Raw genomic sequence first — 23,129 nt, forward strand, 5'->3', positions numbered from 1 at the left:
CAATGCCAAGGAGTAGAGTACTAATTGTAACTATGAGGGGTACAGACACCCTTGGGCTGGGCTGGGAAGAAGGCCCATCTTGTAGAGTTCTTCATCATGCAATGTTTGCCAGAGTTGATTATTCAGCTGGTATCATTGGCTGGCTTCATGGCCCTTTCTTCCTTCCATTGCTCCATTGGTCAAAGAGGGTGCCATTCCATGACAGAAAAGGGACATTCCTAGGTAGAGGTTATGGGAGTTGTGCTTCCCTGCTGGAACTCCAAAGGTGCGGGACTTAGATTTTTAAGACACCTGCTTGGCACATCAGGGAAGTGTCTCAGGTGCTGTAAGCTTGACTTCAAAAGGTGAGAAGGCCCGAGGGCAGGTAGGCGTTCCTGGTACTGACTTCAGGAAGTACCCAGGCTGCAGCAGCAGGGCCCACAGAGAAGCAGGACACTGCTTTGCCTGGAGAGGTAGGATCCTGTTGGCAGTGAGCAGGAATAATTGCTGGGCAAGCCTTCCCATTTGCAGTGTTTATCGAGTGTATGGGTGGCTGTGGTTGTTTTTAGTAGAGCACTGCTCTTCTACTGTCAGTCCTTAACTTTATTGCCACATGCTTTGCCCTTTCCTCTCTGCTCGTGTGGTGATGACTCCCCACAACTGCGTGCCCTTAAGTCTCCAGTCATAGAGTCCACATTGGCCTTCCCCAGACTGACTCCCTGGGCTCTCATCACTCCTGGATCCCTGGCCGATCCTCACTTCTCCCAAGAAGTTGCAAATTAGGTTGTGATATATTTATATTCTCTTCCAGTATCTACCTCTGTTGCTCTTATGCAGTCGAATCCTGATTTGAACAATTTCCCTCTTCAGGGTGGCAAATTACCCAACTGCCTCTCTTTCAAATTATTTGTGGAAGTCCAAACTGGTGAGCTCAACCTTCTTCCAGAAACCCTCTTTTATTGCCTCCAACTAGTCCGTCTTCTAACAGCCCATGGCACACATTGTGAGCTAACTCTGAATGTCATATTTTAACATTTGATACATACTCTTTCATTCAACAGGACAGAACGGAGATTGCAGGATCATATGGAAGTTAATAACCTGGTTCTTGCCCTCAAAGAGCTTATAATCTTATTTGGGAGACATCATCATCGTCATCAGCATCATCATCAACGCTACCATCACCACCCCCCCACACACACTCAATTATATAGCAAGACGATGATGCAAAAGTTGTACACGACAACATACCATAAATGCCAAATGAGTGCTCTCAGATCTAAGTGTGGGATGAGCAGAGTGGAGTAAGAGTCTGCAGGCTGGGTGGTCAGGACACAATTTACAAGAGTGATTGAAGCTTGTCCTAAGAGAAGAGTGAGAATTAGATAAGATTCAAGTTTGCCACAATGCTACAACATCACATTCTCTACTTATTCAATGTGTGTCGGGGTTATCTCCTCAGCTAGACTTCAACATTTTGAACATGGAAACCCTGTCTCAAGTTCTTTTTGAATCAACGTCTTCTTGGGGTGTATGCCAGAGACATGCACTGGATTGATTCAAATTGAATTAAGTCACACCCTGAGGCATTTGTGCTGGGCTTGTCCACACAGGAGAGAATGTGAGGTCTGAGGTCAGCTCAAGGAAAATGCCATCTTTGGGCAAAGATCTAGCCTTTCACAGGACACCTAGCCTTTCACAGGAAATGCAAACTTTCCTTTTTCTGAGCAACTGCAGCATGGTCAGAAATTGTTCCTTCTAGCCCACACCTATCTAGTAAGACCAAAGGTGTCTGTGCTAATTATTCTTACAATAATTACTGTCTGATTATCACTTTCCCTGAGACAGAATTGCCATGAAGCTTAAGGTGGACGGACTCTCACTTGTCTGGATACCTTCTAAGACCTTGTACCTAATAATTTTAAGTTCCTTTTTTTAAAAGAGGGCCCTCCTATTTGTACTGGCTTCATTTCCCCCACCCCCAAATTTGGATCTTTTCCTAAATGCTTTTTCCATGGAAGCTTCATAATAGTTTCATGAGGTAAATTCTACATAATTTGGACTTTATCAAGAGTCCCAGAGAGGTTAGCTGACTTGCTCAAGGTCACACAGCAAGTTAATAAAGATACAACTTCTATAAATTAATTTCAAAGCAGAGATGAGATATTCTTATAAATTATCCAAGATTATACTTTGGAGACTTTTCATTTCCTCTCCAGACAGTGAATATGAGAACACAGCATTGAGTAATATCATGTCCTTTCAAAGCTACCTTCTGCCTGTAATGTGAGAAGCCTGGGGTTGCTATCCTAAGTTAGCAGGACTGGAGGCAGAGCAGACACCAAATGGAATCATGTGGCTATTTTGCTAGTGCTTAAAGTCTACCGCATTCTCCAAACCAAACTGCAGCATCAAAGTGTTGGAGAAATTGACTTAATTCAAAAACATGTCTAGGGCATCTCAACTTATTTTCTCTGAGTTTCAGTTTGTTTTTTGTCTTTTTTGTTCCTGGGAAGTCAATTATGTCTTATGGATTGGGACTTTGAAAAGGAAAGTGGTGTGTTAGCATGCAGTCATTTGTGAATACTTACTCACCCACTCATCAAACACTTAGTGAGTGTCTCCTTTGGGATATGCCCTGTAGATTCTGCATCCTGTCCCCCATGGGGACTATGCTAGGGGCTGCCACACAGAGTCTCTTTAGGCAACTATATCTCTTTCTGCAAACCCTTAAGCCATCAAAAGGCCAGGAACAGGGGTGGAGGGACTCCCTGAGAAGGCCATGTGGCCAAGGCCTTTAAATGTAGATTTTTAACTTTATCTTAAAATAAGATTTTAGAGTTAATAATGAGATTGAGGAAAAGCATTTACGATCTATCTTGAAACATGTGTCCCATTACCAGACCATGCAACCTATAGTGCAGTATGCATTAATCAACTTTTAAAAATAAATCTTTCTATTATTTTGTAAATAGCACATTTGCATATCATTGTAATCTTAGGGTGACAAAAGAGTTAATTTGTTAAAGGTAAATATTGCAGTTTATCATGACTTATAACCCTATTCTGACATGTCATCATTGTTAAATGTCCAAAGAGCACAGGCCTCTATAGATCTCAAAGAAGTCCTCCCTTAGAGTCTATTCATCAGAAACCCCTGCTTATCCCTCCAGTTTCCTTCCATATCACACTGTCTTTTGCTCACCCCATCCTCACTCTGGTCTCTGCAAAGTTCCTCTAATACAACACATTCCTTCTGGTCCCTGAGCTATTGCTGCTACTCCTGCTGCCTGGGAGGCTTCTGTGGGGCTGGCCCTGTCTTAGCATTCACATCGTGACTCACGTGTCACCTCCTTAGGGGCTTTTCCTTCACTTCTTGCCATGTCAGCTCTCTATTTTCCTACTTTGATCACTGTGATATGTAAAGAATTAATTGCCTGAAACTCATTTATGGGGTTAGAATCCATCTTGGTTCAGGAAGACCTGGCTAAACTTGGGCTAACCCCTAATTGCACTCTTTCTCCTCTTGTGCCCTCTGCCTGTCTGTTCCCAGGCTGGAGTGTGCAGTCAAGATTCTGCATTCTGTCCCCCAGTATCTCATAACCTAGATGTAAAGATGTAAGCTGCTTCTTCTCTGGTTTCCATCAAAAGAAAATTCGCTTGCCCTCAGATAGTTCCTATGTCTAGAACCTCATTAAAGATCTGAGCATCTCACGGAAGGCAGCAGATGTCTAATGGCTCCCTGGTGCAACCCTATCATCTCTCTTCCTCCCTTCCTGCCACTCGAGTTTACAGTTAATGTCTTCCCTTTTGTGGGGGCAGACGAGATGGCAAATGGTCCTGCCAACATTCAGGTTCATTTAGTTTATACAATATACCTCTGGCAGGCAGGCATGCTATTAACTTCCTCTTGAAAAAACACAGCACTGTCTCTAAAGGGTTTGTGATATGCAATCATCTCCACCTATTTCATGGTTAGCTAATGCCTGTCTCCCCTACTTGCAGGTAAGCTCCTGAAGAGTAGGCAGTGTGACTGTCTTGTTCATTGCTAAACCTCTAGTTCTTGTCAGACATAAAGCATAAGCACTCATTAAAATATTTGTCGAATCAGTGAATGGATAACGTGTAATCCCTAAGGGTGAAAGACATACAACATGAATGACCATGCAACCAGCTGTTATGTTAGATGCTTTACACCTATCACTTTATTTCTTAGCAAATCTATGGCTTGGATGAATAACTCTATTGTTATCTCCATTGTACAGAAGAGAAAATAGAGGCCTAGTGATTTTTTTTTCTATAAATATTACATTATTTGTCTGTGCTAGAGTCAGCCGGCATTCAGACCCATGACTGTTTGACCTCATAGCTTGAGCCTTAACCACTTTGCTCTTTTGCTTCACTGTATGCCGGCATAGAAAACAACAACAGCAGTAGTGATAATAATGACTATTCTTACTGAATACTATGCTCTTATTACTGTGCTAACCACTTATAAAAATCATCTTGCTTCTTTCTACCGAAAACCTGTGAAATAAGTACTACTGTTGTCTCTCTCTTACATATGGAGAAACTGAGGCTTAGAGGGACTCAACTAACCACTCATGAGCTGTTTGGATAATGTTAAATGTAAACCAAAAGGCAGTCACACAAAATGCATATAACGTAATTTTCCTTTGCCATTTTTAAATTATAATGAACACGGACCTTTCTAATAATATTCAGGGAAGCAATTTCACACCAGAAATTCCCTCAGAGGCTGGTGTCTCACAAATGAGAGCCCTTCTGTTTCGGGAGGCCTTCATGTTTTCAACAATTATTTTTCATTTCCCTCTGCTGAGCAAGCCAATAATTGGTGACTTCTCATCTGGTCACTTCCCTGGATGACAAATCACATTACTCTGAATTCCCCCATTGCTTTCTAACTCTCTCCAAGGCTGGTGGTCGAAAGCAACAAATGAAACTTTGATCACCTGTGTTCACAACAGGGAAACTGGGCTTCCAACGGCCCCGGTTGCCTGGTGACAAGGCCCCATGGCCTCTGAAGGCCTGCGCTCCCCGGAGCTGCTGCAGTGACTCAGATCAGGCAGGGACCGACCTTGAAGGTTTGGGGCTGTGTTAGTTTTCTGTGGCTATCAAAACAAATTACCACAGACTTAGTAGCTTAAAGCAATAGAAGTTTATTCTTTATACCTGGGGCATGGTCATTCATGTTGTGTGTTATTCACCTCTGGAGATTAAGTTTCATTCATTCATTCAACAAATATTTGAATGAATGCTTATGTTTTGTGTGGGTTCTGGAGGCTAGAAGTCCAAAATCAAGGTGTTAGCAGGGCTGTGCTCCCTCTGGAGGCTCTAGGGGAGAACCTTCCTTGCCTCTTTTGACCTCCAGCAGCTCCACGTCTTCCTTGGTTTGTGACTGCGTAACTCCATTCTCTGCCGCTGTCTTCACATGGCCTTCTCTTCTTCCGCCTTTTACAAGGACATTGGTTATTGGATTTAGAGCCCACCCGGTTGATCCAGGATGATCTCATCTTGAGATTCTTAATTATATTTGCAAAGACTCTTTTTCTTTTCTTTGTGGGTTGTTTTGTTTTGCTTTGTTTGGAGTCTTGCTCTGTTGCCCAGTCTGGAGTGCAGTGGCACTATCCCGGCTCACTGCAACCTCCACCTCTTGGGTTCAAGCAATTCTCCTGCCTCAGCCTCCCGAGTACCTGGGATTACAGGCACCTGCCACTACACCCAGCTAATTTTTGTATTTTTAGTAGACATGGGGTTTCACCATCTTGGCCAGGCTGATCTTGAACTCCTGACCTTCTGATCCACCTGCCTTGGCCTCCCAAAGTGCTGGGATTACAGATGTGAGCCACCGCACCTGGCCTTCTTTTTTCTTTTCTTTCTTTCTTTTTCTTTTATTTTTTATTTTTTGAGACAGAGTCTCACTCTTGTGGCCTAGGCTGGAGTGCAATGGTGCAATCTTGGCTCACTACAACCTCTGCCCTCCCAGGTTCAAGCGATTCTGCTGCCTCAGCCTCCCGAGTAGCTGGGATTACAGGCACCTGCCACCATGCTCAGCTAATTTTCTGTATTTTTAGAGGAGACGGGGTTTCACCATTTTGGGCAGGCTGGTCTCGAACTCCTGATCTCAGGTGATCTGCCTGCCTTGGCCTCCCAAAATGCTGGCATTACAGGCATGAGCCACCGCGCCCAGCCAAAGACTCTTTTTCTAAACAAAAATACATTCACGGGGACTGGAGTCAGGACTTGGACATATCTTTTTGGGGACCACCATTTGACCCACCACAGTGTGCACTCAAAGTTCTCTCTGCCAGCTCCAGCTTTTAGCATAGGGATGGCAGGAGGTTAAGGGATATTATTAAAAGTGCACAAATGCTGCTACATTCTAAATGCTTGTGTTCCCCCAAAATCTATATGTTAAAACCTCATGCTGAAGGTGATGGTATTTGGAGGTGGGGAGTTTGGGAGGTGATTAGACATGAGGGCAGATCATTCATGATTGGGATTAGAACCTTTATAAGAGAGATCCCAGGAAACTATCATAGCTCTCCCTTTCTACCATGTGAAGACACGGTGAGAAGGTGCCCTCCATGAAACAGGAAGTGGGACCTCACCAGACACTGAATCTGCAGGTGCCTTGATCTTGAACTTCCAAGTCTCCAGAACTGAGAGAAATAAATTTCTGTCACTTATCAGTTTGCCTACTTTATGGCATTTTGTTATAGCAGCCCAAATAGACTAAGACAGATACCCAGCTTTCAAATAACTTGACTGATACCCTGACTTTTATCTTATAAACAATTACTGAGCACTGGGATTTCAGAGCTAACCAAAGCTCCAACCCTAATCTCCACATTCTCAGAATCTAATCACACAGACTGACAAGGGCACAAATACTAATGATCCAGTGTGGCATGTTCTCTAAGAGAAGTATGTACAAAGAGATTGTGTAATGTGTACAGTGAACACGTGAAGACAGCAGGGCAGGCAGTCCATATTCTCTTTCACTAGCAAGGAATCAGAGGCCTAGTGAGGTCGAATGGTCTAAGACCTCACAGCTTGAACTTTACAGAACTAAGACTTACACTCAGAGCTTCTGACAATCATTTAGATGCCATATGCTTCTATCAGATGAAAACAAAGAAAACAAAGAGCTTGTCCTCTCAGAGGGCAGATCCTCATGTTCTTGGTGACTTTCCTGTGAATTCTGGACACTTTTATTACATCTGTAGGGCAACTGGTAGGTAAAATTTACAGACTGGGAGTAATCTACATTTTTGCTTTGTATATCATTGATCTTTTCTTTTCTTCTTTTTTCTTTACCTCTTCCTTTTCCTTTTTTTTTTTTTTTTTTTTGAGTTAGGAAATGCTAGAGATGAAACCCCAAACCATCTCTTGACAAGATGTTTTCAAACAGCAATGCAATAGGGGAGCAAGATTCTAGGCCAAGAAATATGATAAAATTTAAATTCACTGTAAGCCTGCTGCAAACTGACTTCCTTCTCAGCCCTTCTCACTGAGAAAACCTCCATGAAGCCTTTGAGGTGAACCTTGCTTCAGGCTGCCCCTGTTCCCACCCTCACCTGTTTAAGTCCGTCTATCGGGTGCGGAGGCCCATCTAAGTCTACTATTAGTTTATCATAGTCCTTCTCTTGCTTCGTGATTTAGGTCACATTTTCCTTCAATGTTGTGTTTTTAATGCTCACTTTTTTTTTGCTGGGTTTGACTCTGACACCTCTGTGAAAATCTCTAATAGGTGTCCTCTGATCTGGAAATCAGCTTTGTTGCAAAACTGGGGAATCTTCTCAGTTTGGTTTAGGAAAGTAGTGGGGGTACTTTCCTATTTGCATGAATCAAGGCTTTCCCTTGATACAGTTGTAAAGTATTGGTAAAGTTTTTATTCATTCATATATTTATTCATCTGTTTCTCCTTTAATTCACTCCACAAAACTGTTGCAGGTCCCAAGCACAGGCTAGGTACTAAAACTGCTCAACGTGAATCATATATAGACATTAGCCTCATGGAGGATTTTTGTCTAGAACACTGTTTCTTCAAATGTGTTCCTCACAACCTAATCTCATAGGGGTTTCTTTAAAAAAAAAATGCATTGGAAAGTGAAGTACTATGTATTAATTGTCCCTCTTAAAGATTCTCATTGTACATTAGTTGTAAAGGTTCCAAAAAGTCTGATAGAAATATCTCTTTGTTTAACCCAGTCTTTGCCAAATGTATTTAGCCAAGAGAGACCCTGTCCCACCCCCTTTTGTAGTAATTCATATTAAAATCCTTCAGACTCAAGTTCTGGGGAAAAATTAAGAACACGGATATAACGAATGATTTTCCTTTGAGACCCTTCCTGGGAGACGGCCCCCAGGGATTCTGCATCTCTGGGCACTTTCTCCCTATTCAATTGTGGATCCCAGCACTGGCCAGATGGAGCTTCATTTACCATCCCTATTCAAATAATATAACTGAATCATTAAAAAATGCAGTGGTGACCACAGGATTAGGCCTTTTCTTGTAGTGGGCAGTGTGGCAACTGCCTTACATACAACATCTCCTTTGACCTTCAATGAGTCTTCTGAGATAGATTTTAGTATTTCCATTTTACAGATGAGAAACCTAGAGATTACAGTAGTTAAGTAAATTTTCAAGGACACTCAATTAATAAATTGTAAAGACAAATATTGAACTCAGTCCTGTCTCATTCCAAAGCCCAAGCCTATTGTCATTAAGCCACGGTTTCCCAAAGTGATTTACTTAAGCTGACTTTAATAGAATAATGAACATTTTAAACATATGTTCATTAGAGTGAATATTAGAAACATGTACGCTTAACTTATATTAAGACAATTTCTTTTGAAATACAATTTATTTCAGTAATAAAAATATGTAGACTTAAACAATAATAATAACAATAAAGGTCTGTTGATACATGTATTCATCCATTCTCATGATGATAATAAGACATCCTCAAGACTGGATGATTTATAAAAGAATGAGGTTTAATTGACTCACAGTTCAGCACGTCTGGGGAGACCTCAGGAAACTTATAATCACGGCAGAAGGGAAAGCAAACAAGTCCTTCTTCACATGGTGGCAGGAGAGGGAAGAATGAGACCCAAGCAAAGGGAGAAATCCCTTATAAAACCATCAGATCTCGGGAGAACTTACTCACTGTAATAGTCTGTTCTCATGCTGTTAATAAGACATCCCCAAGACTGAGTAATTTATAAAGGAAAGAGGTTTGATCAACTCACAGTTCCACATGGCTGGGGAGGCCTCTCAATCATGGCAGAAGGTGAAGGAAAACCAAAGGCACATCTTACATGGCAGCAGGCAAGAAGAATGATAGCCAAGGGGAAACCCCTTATAAAAAACATCAGATCTCATGAGACTTATTCACTACCATGAGAACGGTATGGGGGAACCACCCCCATGATTCAATTATCTTCCACTGGGTCCCTCCCACAATAGAGGAAATTATGGGAGCTACGATTCAAGATGAAATTTGGGTGGGGACACAGCCAAACCATATCAATACAACAAAAACTGTGAAGGTGATGCTACAAAGTAAAGAGGTAGAAAGAGGTGTTACTTGACTGAACGCATTTGGAAAAGACTTCGTTAAACAAAGATAAATATTTTTATAGGCCAGACTTTTAAGTTGGGAACACATTTGAAGAAACAGTGTTCTAGACCACATTCTCCATGAAGTCAAAGTCCATGATATATGTGATTCACTTCAGCAGTTTCAGAACCTAACACAGCAATTGGCAGAAATTTGGGAAGCACTAACCTAAGTCTAATTTCTTCCTAATAGTCCTGTTCTTGCTATTCCTGATATAACCCTAGGAGTCTACAGACCCAGGTCCTCTGCTGACTTCACTTCTCGGTAGTTCTCCTGGAACTGGGGATGAACCTCCCTTAGAGTCCATATTCATGGTTCCTCTCACACTGGGAAGGCCCAGTGTGAGTTAAGGGTCCTTGGGAGTCCACAGATGAGGTCCCTCAGGGTCAGGCAGTTCTCCTCACACTGTGGGGTGAGGGCCCCCAGGAGTCATAATCACAAGCCCAGGGATTCCATAACATTTTCTTACTTTTGTATATTCATTTTCAATACAATACTTAAAAGTATTTTTGTGTATTATAAATTATTTCATTTATATTACAAATAAAAATCTGTCTTTTGCATTGGCAATTAGCATTCAAAAGATTTTTTAATTGCTTTCATTTCTTTAGTTTCTCTTTAAGTGGTATTTCCCTTTATTAAACTTTAAAAGTGGAGACAATGTATAATGTACTACGTAGATATATTATTGAGTTATTATTCATTAAATTACAAAGATAGTAAGATATTTTTTTCTCCAAGGATAAAGATAAAGGAAAGAATAACTAAAAGTTCCCTTTAGGGGAGAACTTGAAGAGGTACAAAATGGTAAGAAAGTATAGGAGAGAGAGAAAACTCAAATAAGAGCCATTTGAAAAGATCTGTTGAGTAGACACATTTCAACTTCTCTATGATCCCTAAAGTGCAGTGTGAGAGAATTCCCTAGTGTAACCAATTTCAGTAGCAAGTAAAGAGGAACCTTGAGATTGAAGTCAGCTGAGACTCCCACGAGGTAAATTAGTTTACTTGAACCACGGGGAGCTCATTGAGAGGGCCCAATCTGAGACATCCTGTGTTGTAGAGAGTCAGAGCCCACAGGGGTTAAGATCGTGGTGGAGGTTTTGAGAGGATACACACCCAGGAATGAGGGGATAACTCGACACTGAGTTTCAGACTTAACTATCTAATTGTCAAATTGACTCCTCTGTTGGGTATTAATAGACATCCTTGTAGGAACCACAGCAGAAGGGCAGAAACCACCCATGTGAGGGAGCACAGTGAGTGCATTTGTCTAATTCTAGCTGCAATATAGGGGAAAGAGTTGATCATTTGCGTGACACACTACAGTGGAAGCCAGAAACAGATCTGGATGAAATGAGAGTCAGAGACTAAATTAAAATGCTTACTGCTGAACTCCATAGCAGGAGGGAAACTCAAAGTCCAGGGTAGGCAGGAAAGCAGTTAAATAGCATAGCCTCTTTTTTATTAGCTTTGATTGTTCTAGCCTTTTTGTCTCTGGTCAAGGGGCTATGACACCCTTAGTGCCTGTTGAAGAACAACAGAAACAGATCCACAGCTGAAGCATGGGCCAGCCCCTCTTTTTACATCACTTAGTAGCTAAAGAGCAAAACTATAATTTAATAAAAGGACACTGGACTCCAGCTCAAGCTCTGACATGGTTTTATACCGGGATTCAGTTAGAGGTGTATTTGTGAGCTTCTGACACCTTCCAGAAGGTCAAATCACAAAATTAAAATATTCTATTGCAAATGATGCATGGGTTACAAAACTATTAATATATTTGCAAGACAAAACAAGGCTTCAAGTAATTGCTTCTGCACTCTTTAATTTGTTGAATCCTACCTCCTCCTAAAAGCATTTACAGAAGCTTCCTTCTCTGAAGCTTGGCCCTCAGTCCTCTTCATCTTCTCCACTTTTCTCCACAGGTGCTGCCTTTACTCATTGCTCTAACTACCACCTATATGTCAATGACACCCCCATTTGTATCTCTAGCCAGACGTTTCTACTATGCTCTAGACTTGTATGTTTGACAGCCTAGTTGATTTCTCCACTTGGATAGCCAGCAAACATTTCAACGTTTAAAATATGGTCGAACAGAGTTCTTAACTTTCCCTCCCAACCCTGGTTTGTTGTTCTGCCTTGAATCTTCTCATTTTCATAAATGGCACTACCATACACCCACCTCCTCAAGTTGAATACCTAAATTCACCTTTTTCCTTTATTTATACATCAAATTTATCAGCAAATCCTGTCCATCTGCAAAATATATCTCAAGTCTGTCCAATTTCTTTATTTTCACTGCCACCATGCTTGTCCTAGACTGCACCATCTGGCAACTCTGGGTAACTACAGTGGCCCTCAACAATGACCTGCTTCCTGCTTTTGCTCTCCTTTAGTACTTTCTCCATACAGCAGACAGAGGGATCTTTTAAAACTGTAAGTCCGCATCACGTTTAAAATCTTCCAGTGCCTCCCCATCTCATATAAGCCAGTAAGAAAAAGCTACATTCTACATGATCCCATATGATTCCAACTTTATGACAGGGGTCCTCAAGCCCTGAGCCAGGGACCGGTACCAGTCTGTGACCTGTTAGGAACTGGGGGAGGTGAGTGGTGGGTGAGCCAGCATTACCACCCGAGCTCCACCTCCTGTCAGATCAGTGGCAGCATTCGATTCTGTTGGAGCATGAACCCTATTGTGAACAGTGCATTTGAGGGATCTGGGTTGCATGTTCCTTATGAGAATATAATGCCTGATGATCTGAGGTGGAACAGTTTCATCCCCCACTACCCCCATCCATGGAAAAATTGTTTTCCACAAAACTGGCACCTGGTGCCAAAAAGGTAGGCAAACCTGTGGAGACAATAAAGAGATAAGTAGTTTCCAGGCATCAGGGAGAAGGGAAGGAGGGATGAATAGGCGGGACACAGAGGACTTTTTGGGCAGTGACTCTGTGTGATACCATAATGGTGGATATACGTCATCATACTGCTGTCAACATCCACAGAATGTACAACACACAGAGTGAACCCTCGTGTAAACAAACAACTTTCATTTAATAGTAATGTAGGAATATTGGTTCATCAGTTGCAATGAATGTATCACTGTGATGCAAGATGTTCATCATGGGGAGACTGCCTGTGGGAAGAGAGGGGGTATATGAGAGCTCTGTACTTTCTGTTCAATTTTTCTGTAAACTTAAAACTACTCTAAAAGTAGTGTGTTAAATAGAAATCTGCCTTCCTAACCATGTCCTGAGAAACTCGAAATGCTCTGGCCTCTGGCTTCCTCTTTGACTTCCGCTCTCACCCTGCTCTTGCTTGCTCATACTGACCGTTGGTATCTCACAGGCTCCATGCTCATTTCCAGCTTAGGGCCTCAGCACTTACTGTGCCCTCTGCCTGGAACGTTCTGCCCCCAGATGCTTAGCGAGTGCCTCTCTCTTCTTGTTGCTCAGGTCTCTGTTTTGTGTCACCTCTACCCCGATGACCCTTCACACCAGCGTCCCTTGCTGCCTGCCCTGCCACTGATGTTGCTTCATCCTGTCTTGCTGCCTTCTCAGCACTCATTAATGTTCAAAAGTATCTTGTTTATTTATCGTTGCTTCATCTCTGGCACAGATTCTGGCATATCGTAGCTCCTTCATATTGAGGTGTTGAACTCGGGGCATTGGAAATAAAATAAAATTTTAGATATGATTTCTTGTAGGTAATCATTGTAGGTAATCATGAAAATGGCACAGGTGCATGTACTATTTATGTCTGTATCTCTGTCACATCAAATGACTCTGATCCACGTCACTGTGAGGGTAGAGACCAAACTGGTATCATCCATTCAAAATAAATCTGGGGTGTCCATCCAGCATTATGCTTGGTGCATTATAGGTGTTCAGTAATTATCTGATGAAGGAATACATGAAAAATAAATGAATGAAAGGCATACAAAACAATACTATCTCTTCTCACCCATGATTTCACTAAAGTCAGTTTTTAAATGTCAAATTTCAAAAAAGGTGAAGGCAACTTAGTTGTATTTTTAAACATTTATTTGATTCAGTAGAAGCACACTCAAGAAATTTTGTAATTAATAGTATAGACACATTTTCTCCATTGTACCCCCATCCAGTCTGTCACCCAGTCTGGTAGATCTTGCCCCCTTAATGTATCTGTGCACAACCCTCTACTTAATCTCTTCAATCTCTGCATTAGCTCAAATACTTAGGACTTCTGTTGGGATGATTGGTAGACACAAAGGTGCACTGGTGTGAAAACGGCAGACTACTCCCTTGTATAACTATGATACACATGTTTCCTTATATAGAGAAGTCCATTTCCAATATCTAGGACTAAGTGTGAGTGGCCTGGCACATATCCAAATGCCTCCTCATCCTGAATAGTCTGACAGCATTCTGGGGATGGCAGCTATAGTGTATCTTATCTGTTTTGACTTAAACAGTTCAATACCTATCTCTGTCCCTACCAGGTGCTTCTGCAGTAGGACAAGGCTTGGACCTGGGCATTTAGCAAAATTTCTTCCACTAACTTGGATTGATATGCTTCCTTGATGTGCTTCATTCCTGTAAGAGAATGAAAGACCATTCTCTCTCTTGACTACCACGCCACCGAAAGAGTATGAAAATGTCCATGAATTTAACTAATTTAGCCCTAGTTAGCCAATCATTGAATCCTTTTGAGTGTGTATTTGCTCTCTTACTTGAATCTCTGTGCTTCAGCCTCTTGTTGTGGCCATAATCCCTCTAGGCCAGTTGGTGATTCAAAGGGCCAATCATCTTCGATGGTTCCGCAGTAAAGACTTTAAGTTTGTCTACAAGACCGGACTGAAAGAGCTCTTTTCCAGCTGACTTGGTTTTATCAGCCACAATAACAGCCAGTCAATGAGCTATCTATGAACACGCATGCATGGTTGATCCAATTCAGTTGTTAAGATGCCTGCAATAACATCAATCCCATTGATTGCTTTGACATTAATGGCAATCAGCCCTTATGATGACAGGCCAGAAAAACCTATTTGATTGGGAAATTATCAATAGAATCATAATCATGCTTTATAGATATGTCCTAGGTGGGTATTAGGGGACTTTTCCTTTCCTTAACTCCAAAAACTGATTGTTCTTAATTCAAATTATAATCAGAAAATGGCATGTGTGTGAAAGGGAAAGGGGCAGAGCACGTTGTGACTATAGGATCAACAATTCTTTTCTTAGTGAGCACACATGAGGCTCCTTCTTTGATCATAACCAAAAGGGCTATCCCTAGTTTTAATCCTTGTAATTGCTGTGAACTCTATAGTCATTTCATTTTTCACACAGACCTGTTCTCCCAAATTTAGAGATGGTGGCAATGGCATTTGGGCTATTTCATAATTTTAACAACTACATTAAATTAGACACATATAAGCTGATTAATGCAAGCTAATTGTTCGCAATTTGTTTATTCTTCATTTTGCTTCAAGTAGCAATTTTGTAGTTATCTGTCTAACCATCCATCCATCCATCCATCCATCCATCCATCCATCCATCCATCCATCTATCCATCTGTTCCTCCATCCACACACACGCGCGCACACACACACACAGACATATACACATAATGTATTCAAAATATGTGTGTGTGTGTGTGTTGTATTCTTTGTATTTATCTGGTTGCATTAATTAATTTCTTGTTTGAATAGAAATGAGCAAATATGGTCCACTACCCAATCAGAGAGGGGGAAAGTATTTTATACCAGAAGTTCCAAAATATACTTCATATTATTTTTGGAAACAGGTAGGAACGAAATTATACATTTTTAAGAACAAAGGAGTTTCAAAATCTGAAATTACATTGCCACATCAAATTCATAGAAAAATATAGGAGAAAGCCATACAAAAAAGCCATTTGTATGAAAAAGAAAATTTTTATAGAATGAGAGTTGCAGACTAAGTACAGAAAGCATGAAAATGAAAACATACGAAGTAAAAACACTTAACAGCATTGAAGTGTGAATACATAAATGATTTCCTTACTTGCAACACAGAAACTAAATTATTACATCAGTAATAAACATATTTTCAGATAATATATTTTTCCAATTTGGGTTTTGCGGTTATAGAGAATTTTAATCAGATTATATAGAGTGAAGAAAGCAAAGGAGCCCATGTATATTGTACTTAGTCTTTTTCGTTAGAGGTTGTGTCATTGATAAATCTAGGTTCAGAGCACAGCTTTTCCCATCCCTGGTGGGCTCTGCACATTTCTCTTGACCCTCTGCAAGGAAGATTATTTCTATATGAGGGATTTGATTTCTGCTTAACTAGCAGAGGTGCAGGACTTCATTTCATTGACAGCTGTCCAAGTGTGCTTCATCTTTGGCCAGGACTGAGAAAGTTTTTCTGTTTTGTTTTTTTTCAATTCTGCCGTGTGGTATTTTCTAAGACTAGATTAGGTAGTATCAAGTAAACTCAATAATACTGAAGAGCAACTGTGATGCCATGAACATGATATGATCAAACTTAATGACTGAAATTACATGACAACTACTTAATGAACCAACTGAGTTAAAGTTGGCCACAGGGATGAAATTCAGATGCTTGATGAAATGCTGAACATCTTATGTCATTGTGGAGGTGACAAACACTGGTGCTGTCATCAGATAACATTTATATGGGGAAAAAGTAACTCTTTTGTTTGACTAGACCCCTTTTTCTTTCGAAAAGTCAAATTACATTTAAGTGGCAACTGATATTTATAGTCTTCAGAATATAAAATGGTGGTTAAGTAAAAGAAGGGCTCCATTTTGCTCTGTAATTGTGAATAGCAACAGGCTCTGGAACACTTAACACTGTTGAAGGAATGCTTGGGCTGCCAAGTAACTGGTTCTTACACAGAACAAGCAGTGGATCAAAGAGGCAAAAATTAAGATGGCTATGCCATTGTTGCAATAGCTTTGTTTTGCTCCAGCTAAAACCAACATCCAGACTCCTCTATTCTTTTATCTTTCCATTCAGTCTTAAATTTTTACTTACTAACTCCATGATCCTGGACTTGACAATTTACTTTCTCTGGAACTCAGTTTTCCCATCTGGATAATGAGAATTTGAGACTTGCTTAGTGAATGATCTCTAATTTAAATAAAATTTTAAAGTAAACATTACCCAACTTTGGTATCAATTTTAATTAACAACTTACTTCGTACATTCCTTATACCTGTTTAGAAGACACTAGTGTTTTGTGTCTATAATAAGAAAATGCAGTGTCTCAGCAATGATAATTAATAAATTGCTGTTACAAGTAATGGATCTCACAAACATAGTACTTCAAAAGAAAAAGAATCAGATACAAAAGAATAAATATGGCATGATTCCATTCATATAAAGTCGAAAAACAGGCAAAATTGATACGCCATGAAAGAAATTCGATTCGTAGCTCCATTTATTGGGGGGATTATGACTGGGAGGGAGGCAAGAAGGGTTTCTGGTGTTCTGGTACAGTTCTGTTTCTTTATCTGGGTGGAGACCGTGTGATTTTGTATACTTTGGGAAAATTTATCATACTATACACTTATGATCTGAATACTTTGCTGTATGGTTGTGTTTACTTAAAATGGACACATAAATAAAAGGTATGCTGGGCTCAATGCCTTCACAGGGAAAGGCAGCACAGAATAACAACGTTATCTGTTGAGTGTTTACCATGTACCAGGCTCGGATAGAAAGTTTGTGGATACATTATCTCATTTAATTCTCACAACACTATTAGAATACTATTATTATCCCCAGTTCACTGATGAAAAAACTGCAATACAGTAGCGAAATTAACTTGTCCAAGGTCCACGCAGGTAGTAAGTAATAGAGACAGGTCACAAAACACAGACTTTTGAATGCACAGCACGTGCTCTGAACCACGGAGCTACAGAAAATAGTGGGTTCTGTCTGGACTAGTGTGTCTGAGGGTGAGTTCTTCATTGTCCTGGAGCCTCAGTTTCCTCTCTGCTTCCTTCAGCTCTCACATTATAGTTCAATCTGAATTGATTAACAGGTTCACGCATCTCTTTATTTCTCTTTTTCTCCCTGTGGCCTTCCCCTTAAAAAAAAAAAAAAAAAAAAAAAAAAAAAACTCTTGTTATAGCCGAGTGAGATGTTAGCATACAAAGAGAACTTTAGTCCGAAGTCCAATTGCAGAACCATTTTTTGTTCTTCCTTTGCAGGTAGGTGGAGTGCTACCTGTGCAAGGGCTGTCTGAATCTGTTCTAGGGTTATGTTGCAGTTGCTATTGTTTAATACAATCCCATCAACTTCGAAGTCATCGTTGGTGCAGGCCCCACCCATACAGGGGCTAGTTTCTCTAAACAAGGCATTCCTGTGCTGCGGCCCTGCTCATTTGAATAAGATTTTACCTGGATAATGCAAAAGGCATTTTGAGGAATGCATCCCAGCATTTGAGGCAACTCCCAGCAGAACAACCTGCCATTTGTGATGCCTTCTTCAGGTTAAACATTTTAGATTAATCAATAAGTAAATGGCAAATAAATGGCATGAGCCCCATGTTCAATATAAATGAGATCAACTGAAGAGGCAGAAAAGGGCACTTTTGGCACCATCCAACACGCCTTAGGAAGTGCTGCCTTCTCTGCCTACTTTGGCTGAATATCCAGAGATGCTTTAGAACATCAGAGTGTCTGGCGCCTTTTGTTTTAACACATGGACTTCATTTTGGGGTGCAAAGGTTTTATTGTCCTGAACCTCTGTCACCCAGAAGAAAAGTCATGACTCTGGCAAAACGTTCTCCTTCCTCCAATATAAATCTAAGCAACCAGCCCCAGAATAATACAGTGGCACGAAAATGCCAAGACCAGAGCAGGAGCATCGCTGCCTTGGAGAATTTGCCAAACGCTACTCCAAATATGCTTTTCCTAAGGAATCCCATTTATTTCTCCCAATACTTTCTGCTAATTTACTTCAGTTACACTTTTCAGATATGTAATATCTCATTTTTGAGAAAAATATGTTGCAGCCAAAAGAGCTGACCTTGGTGCATTTTCAGACTCTCTGCTGTGTACCTGACAAATGAGGCACCAAGGCCCTTCCATATTCTGTTTGGGGGGCTATTGGCTGAGGAATCCTTGGTCATCCCACCTGCCTGGCGTCTAGGATCATGATGAATTGTCTCCAACTCTAGCCTCAGATTGTTTTTTAACATTTAATTTAGTTTCTTCCTGTGCTTGGATGAACATGGCCATGTTATGGATTTCTGCTCTAATGTACACCAGCAGGCTGGAAGAACAAGCCTCAGCAAGCTGTGGAAATTAGAGAGACTGGATCAATAGGCAAGGTCATGACCTCCCGGCTCCGATTCTGTACACTGTCCTGAAATTCTCTCCCCTGGAAATCCTCCTGCTGCTTCGAACGTGAATCCATGTGCATTCCCAGAGAGGAATTCATGTAAACAAGCCTGCCTCAGCCCCTCACATCTCAGAGAGCGACACCCATAATCACAAACACTAAAAAAATTTGTATAAACAACCACCTAGGAATATAAACATCTAGGCATTTGCTTTAGGTGCAGTTTGTGAACTCCATTGGTTAAAAGGCCCTTTCAGAGGGAGGAAAAATAGATGAGGACAAAGAGACAGACGACCTGCCAATTCCAAAGCACACCTCTAAGAGAGAATCCCGTGTCACGCACACACCTCTAACAAAAGGATGGACTCTTCTGTCCCTCTGTCTTGCAATTTTTATGAGACACAAAATTGGTAAAATCAACCTGATTTAAACTCTAAGAAATACCTCTGGGCTCAATAAGACAGATTTCAGAGAACATGTTTGGAAATATTTTAAAAGACAGCAGGTGACTTTTAGATCTTGTCAATATGAAGAACCTCCATTTCCAAACACAGAACAATATCCTTAACAAACCAGTTTTCTATCTGGAGATGTACAAGTTGCTGTTGTTCAGAGTTATAATTTTCCTGGGTGGAAATAACTAATGCATCAAAACTTCAAACCCACTAAAGCAAACCTGCTACTGGTAATTTATCATATTCACTAATCACTGGTTCCAAAATGACCTGACATCAAAATGATCAATTTAGGGGGGGAAAAAGCACCTTAAAGATCTGTCTTTGGGAAGAAGGTTAAGGGTGTGCAAAAAGTGGGAGAAAATGAAAGGAGATTTGGGTCGAGGGGAGGAGGAGGAGGCCCCAAGAGCCCCTTTTCATCTGGAATCTGAGTGCCACCTTCATGTGCAAATCTGAAGCCACATGGCCCAGGAAAGTGGGATTTCTTTTATTTGAAAAGTAAGTTCAGTATATGATAATCCACATCTTTATCTAAACCCCTTATTCAGGAACAACAGCGAAAGAACTTTCTAGAGTCCAGTATTTCTATGATGTTTGGTAGTTTTGCTTCACAATTTAGATCACTGGGCTATATTTGAGGTTGTAGGGGGTGATTCTCTGTTGTATTTTTGACAAACCACTTAGCCAGTCCCTTGTCTTCGTATTACTGCATAACAGAGATTTGAAGTGAAACAACATCACACTTGAAATCTCCAGATGGAAAATTAGTTTGTTGAGAATATTGCTTTGTGCTTGGAAGAAGGTTGCTGCTGGCAAAGGATATTATTTGCAAGAATTCTGGGCCAGGCGTGATGGCTCATGCCTGCAATCCCAGCACTTTGGGAGGTTGAGGCGGGTGGATCACGAGGTCAGGAGCTCAAGACCAGCCCGGCCAACATGATAAAATCCCATTTCTGTAAAGATACCAAAAAAAAAAAAAAAAATAGCCGGGTGTGGTGGCGTGCACCTGTAATTCCCAGCTACTCAGGAGGCTGAGGCAGGAGAATCACTTGAGCCTGTGAGGCGGAGGTTGCAGTGAGCCAAGATTGTGCCATTGCACTCCACCCTGGGTGACTGGGCAAGACTCTGTCTCAAAAAAACAAAAAACAAAAAACAAAAAACAAAAACAAAAACAAAAACAAAAAAAAACAAAACCAAACACACACACACACACACACACACACACACACACACACACACAAAGGAATTCTGGAAAGTTAGGGTGCTTTTGGCAACTCAGAAACTAATTGCAAAGAAGAAGTATAAATCTTGCTCTTTGACAGTACTTTATTTTGACAGGAAAATACACACACAACCCCCTATTTTGTTTGTAGGTACTGCAAGAACCACATTTGCTCTGATCCTACAGAAATAGCCTCAGGGAAAGATCTAGATATGAACAGGGATTGGTGAGGATTGGTAAGGGAGTGATTTAGAAGATACAAAAATGTAAGTGATAAGGACTTTTCTCCTGCTGAGTGAAGGTTTTCAGTTTGGAAATACACCCCACTTTTGATCATAATGGCAAGTCACAATGAGTATCTGGATGCATAAATGGCTGTTCAGAATCATAAAGTCTAGAGCAGGAGCTAACCTATTATCCAGTGTTTTCCTCTAGATGAATAAGGTTATGATCTCAGTTTTTCAGTGTCTAAGATCCTGAGACATTTACACATCCTGTCCAAGGCCTACCTACCAGGAATACACAATTGACTGCAATTCTACATTGCTGTCTCTTGATACAGGGTTTTACCTTCATATAAGGCTACGTCCTCGTTACAGGATTCTCCTGTAATACCGACCTCCAACCCCTGATGCAGGACTCTATCCCTCATACAGAGTTTTAGCACAACGAAGGGTTCTGCTCCAATACAGGGCTTTACTCTAATACAATAGGTCTCTGTTCCTACTGTGGGGCTCTGATCTCCCATGCAGGAATTTATTTCTGTTCTTGTGATTTAATGTCGCATAACAAGTTGCCCCGAAATTTAGTGACTCAAAACACTAACAGCATGTATTTGCTCATAAATGACAGTTTGGACTAAGCTTGAGGTAGATAGCTTATCTCTGCACCATGTGGCATCAGCAGGGGCATCTTGAATCATCTGGAGGCTCCTTTATTCACAGGTCTGGTGGCTGGTGCAAGACATTGGCTGAGGCCTCGGTTCTTCTCCATGGGGGCCTCCCATGTGTTCTCTCCACCTGGTGATTCAACTTCCTCACAACATGATGGTAGGCTTTCTTGGAGTAGAGCAAGCATCCCAAAAACGTCTAGCCTTGGGAGTCACATAGCATCTCTTTTGCCTTAATCTATCAGTTGATTCACAAGCCGCTGCCCAGATTCAAGGGGAGAGAACATAGACCTCACCTCTCAGTAGGAGGAGCCTCTATTTCACATTGTAGGATGGAAAGGAGATATGGTTGCATTCAAGAAAATACAATCTGCTATAATTTGCCTTCTGGCTACAGCAATTCAAATCCCTCCCATGTGCTAAATATATACATGCTTTCGTTTCAGTGCCCCAAGTCTCATCCCAATGAGCCATCAGCTTAAAGTCCAGGATCTCATCATCTAAATCAGGTCCTGATGACATGGAGGACCCTTGGCTTCAGATCCTGGAACACTGGTCTTTTTCATATGAAGCCCTGTGAACTACAGAGACGAGGATCCACACGGATAGCTCATGTCTGCTCCACTTGTTGTCAGATAGGGCAGCTCCCAGCCTGGGGGCTGGAAGCATCTGAAGTATCCCTCACTTGCACGTCTATAACTGATGCTGGATCTTGGCTAGGAGTCCCAGTTTTTCTCTAGGTGAACCCTTCCATATGTTCTCTTTGTGTAGTTTATTTGGGCTTCCTTACAGCACAATGGCTGGCTTCCCTAGAACAAACATTCTAAAGAGTGAGCCAGCTGGAAGCTGTAGTCTTTTTATGAGCTGGCTTCAGAAGATACACAGCATCACTCTGCTGCACTCCATTGGTTGAAGCCTTCCTAAGCTCTGTCAAGATACAAGTGGAGAAGCCCTAAGCTCTACTCTCAATGAGAAAGCCTCAAAGTCACATTGTATAAGAAGAGCAAGTGGGATGGAAAATATTGTAGTCATTTAGGAAAATGCAATCTGCTAGAATGGACTGCCTTGCAAAACAGTGAACTCCTTTCTACTGGGGTCATTCACAGTGAGGATGAATGACTAGCAGTCAGGAGGGTTGCAGAGGGGATTCCTAATATGAACAGAAATTTCGACTAAATGACCTTCAAGGTCTCTTGCATCTCTCAGATTCTATGAGGCTATAGAAACAACAGTGGAACCCAGGTACTCTGAAGATTTTAGGGAGCTGAATTGTATAGGCCTGTGGCATATAAGAAAAAGTCCAGGCTAAAAAAGGACATACGGATAAATTGGAGGTGCTAAGGATGCAGCCCTAGGATAGCCTGTGTCTGAATACTGTGACCTTGTCTGCTAACAAGAGCAGACGGCCATGACCCTGGACATTTCAGGCTGGCAAGAAAGGTGGCAGCTCATATAGAAGTTTATATTGACTTTAAACCAGGGTGAACCTGCAGCCTAAGAAGAAAAGAGGCTGTTCTTTTCTTCTACACTCTGCTGACCCAGAATGTAGACAGATACAAAAATCCATGAACCTTTGGACCAATAAGAGGGAGA

General features: G+C 41.2%; 1 protein-coding gene across 2 annotated transcripts in view; it reads right to left on the reverse strand.

The window, feature by feature from the left end:
- Positions 1–23,129, reverse strand: part of ARPP19 (cAMP regulated phosphoprotein 19) — a 974,666-nt gene that overhangs the window by 857,305 nt on the left and 94,232 nt on the right. The gene's annotated exons all lie outside the window — the stretch shown is intronic.

This window comes from Macaca thibetana, chromosome 7 (assembly GCF_024542745.1).
Source record: "Macaca thibetana thibetana isolate TM-01 chromosome 7, ASM2454274v1, whole genome shotgun sequence".
In the NCBI taxonomy this organism is placed as follows: domain Eukaryota; kingdom Metazoa; phylum Chordata; class Mammalia; order Primates; family Cercopithecidae; genus Macaca; species Macaca thibetana.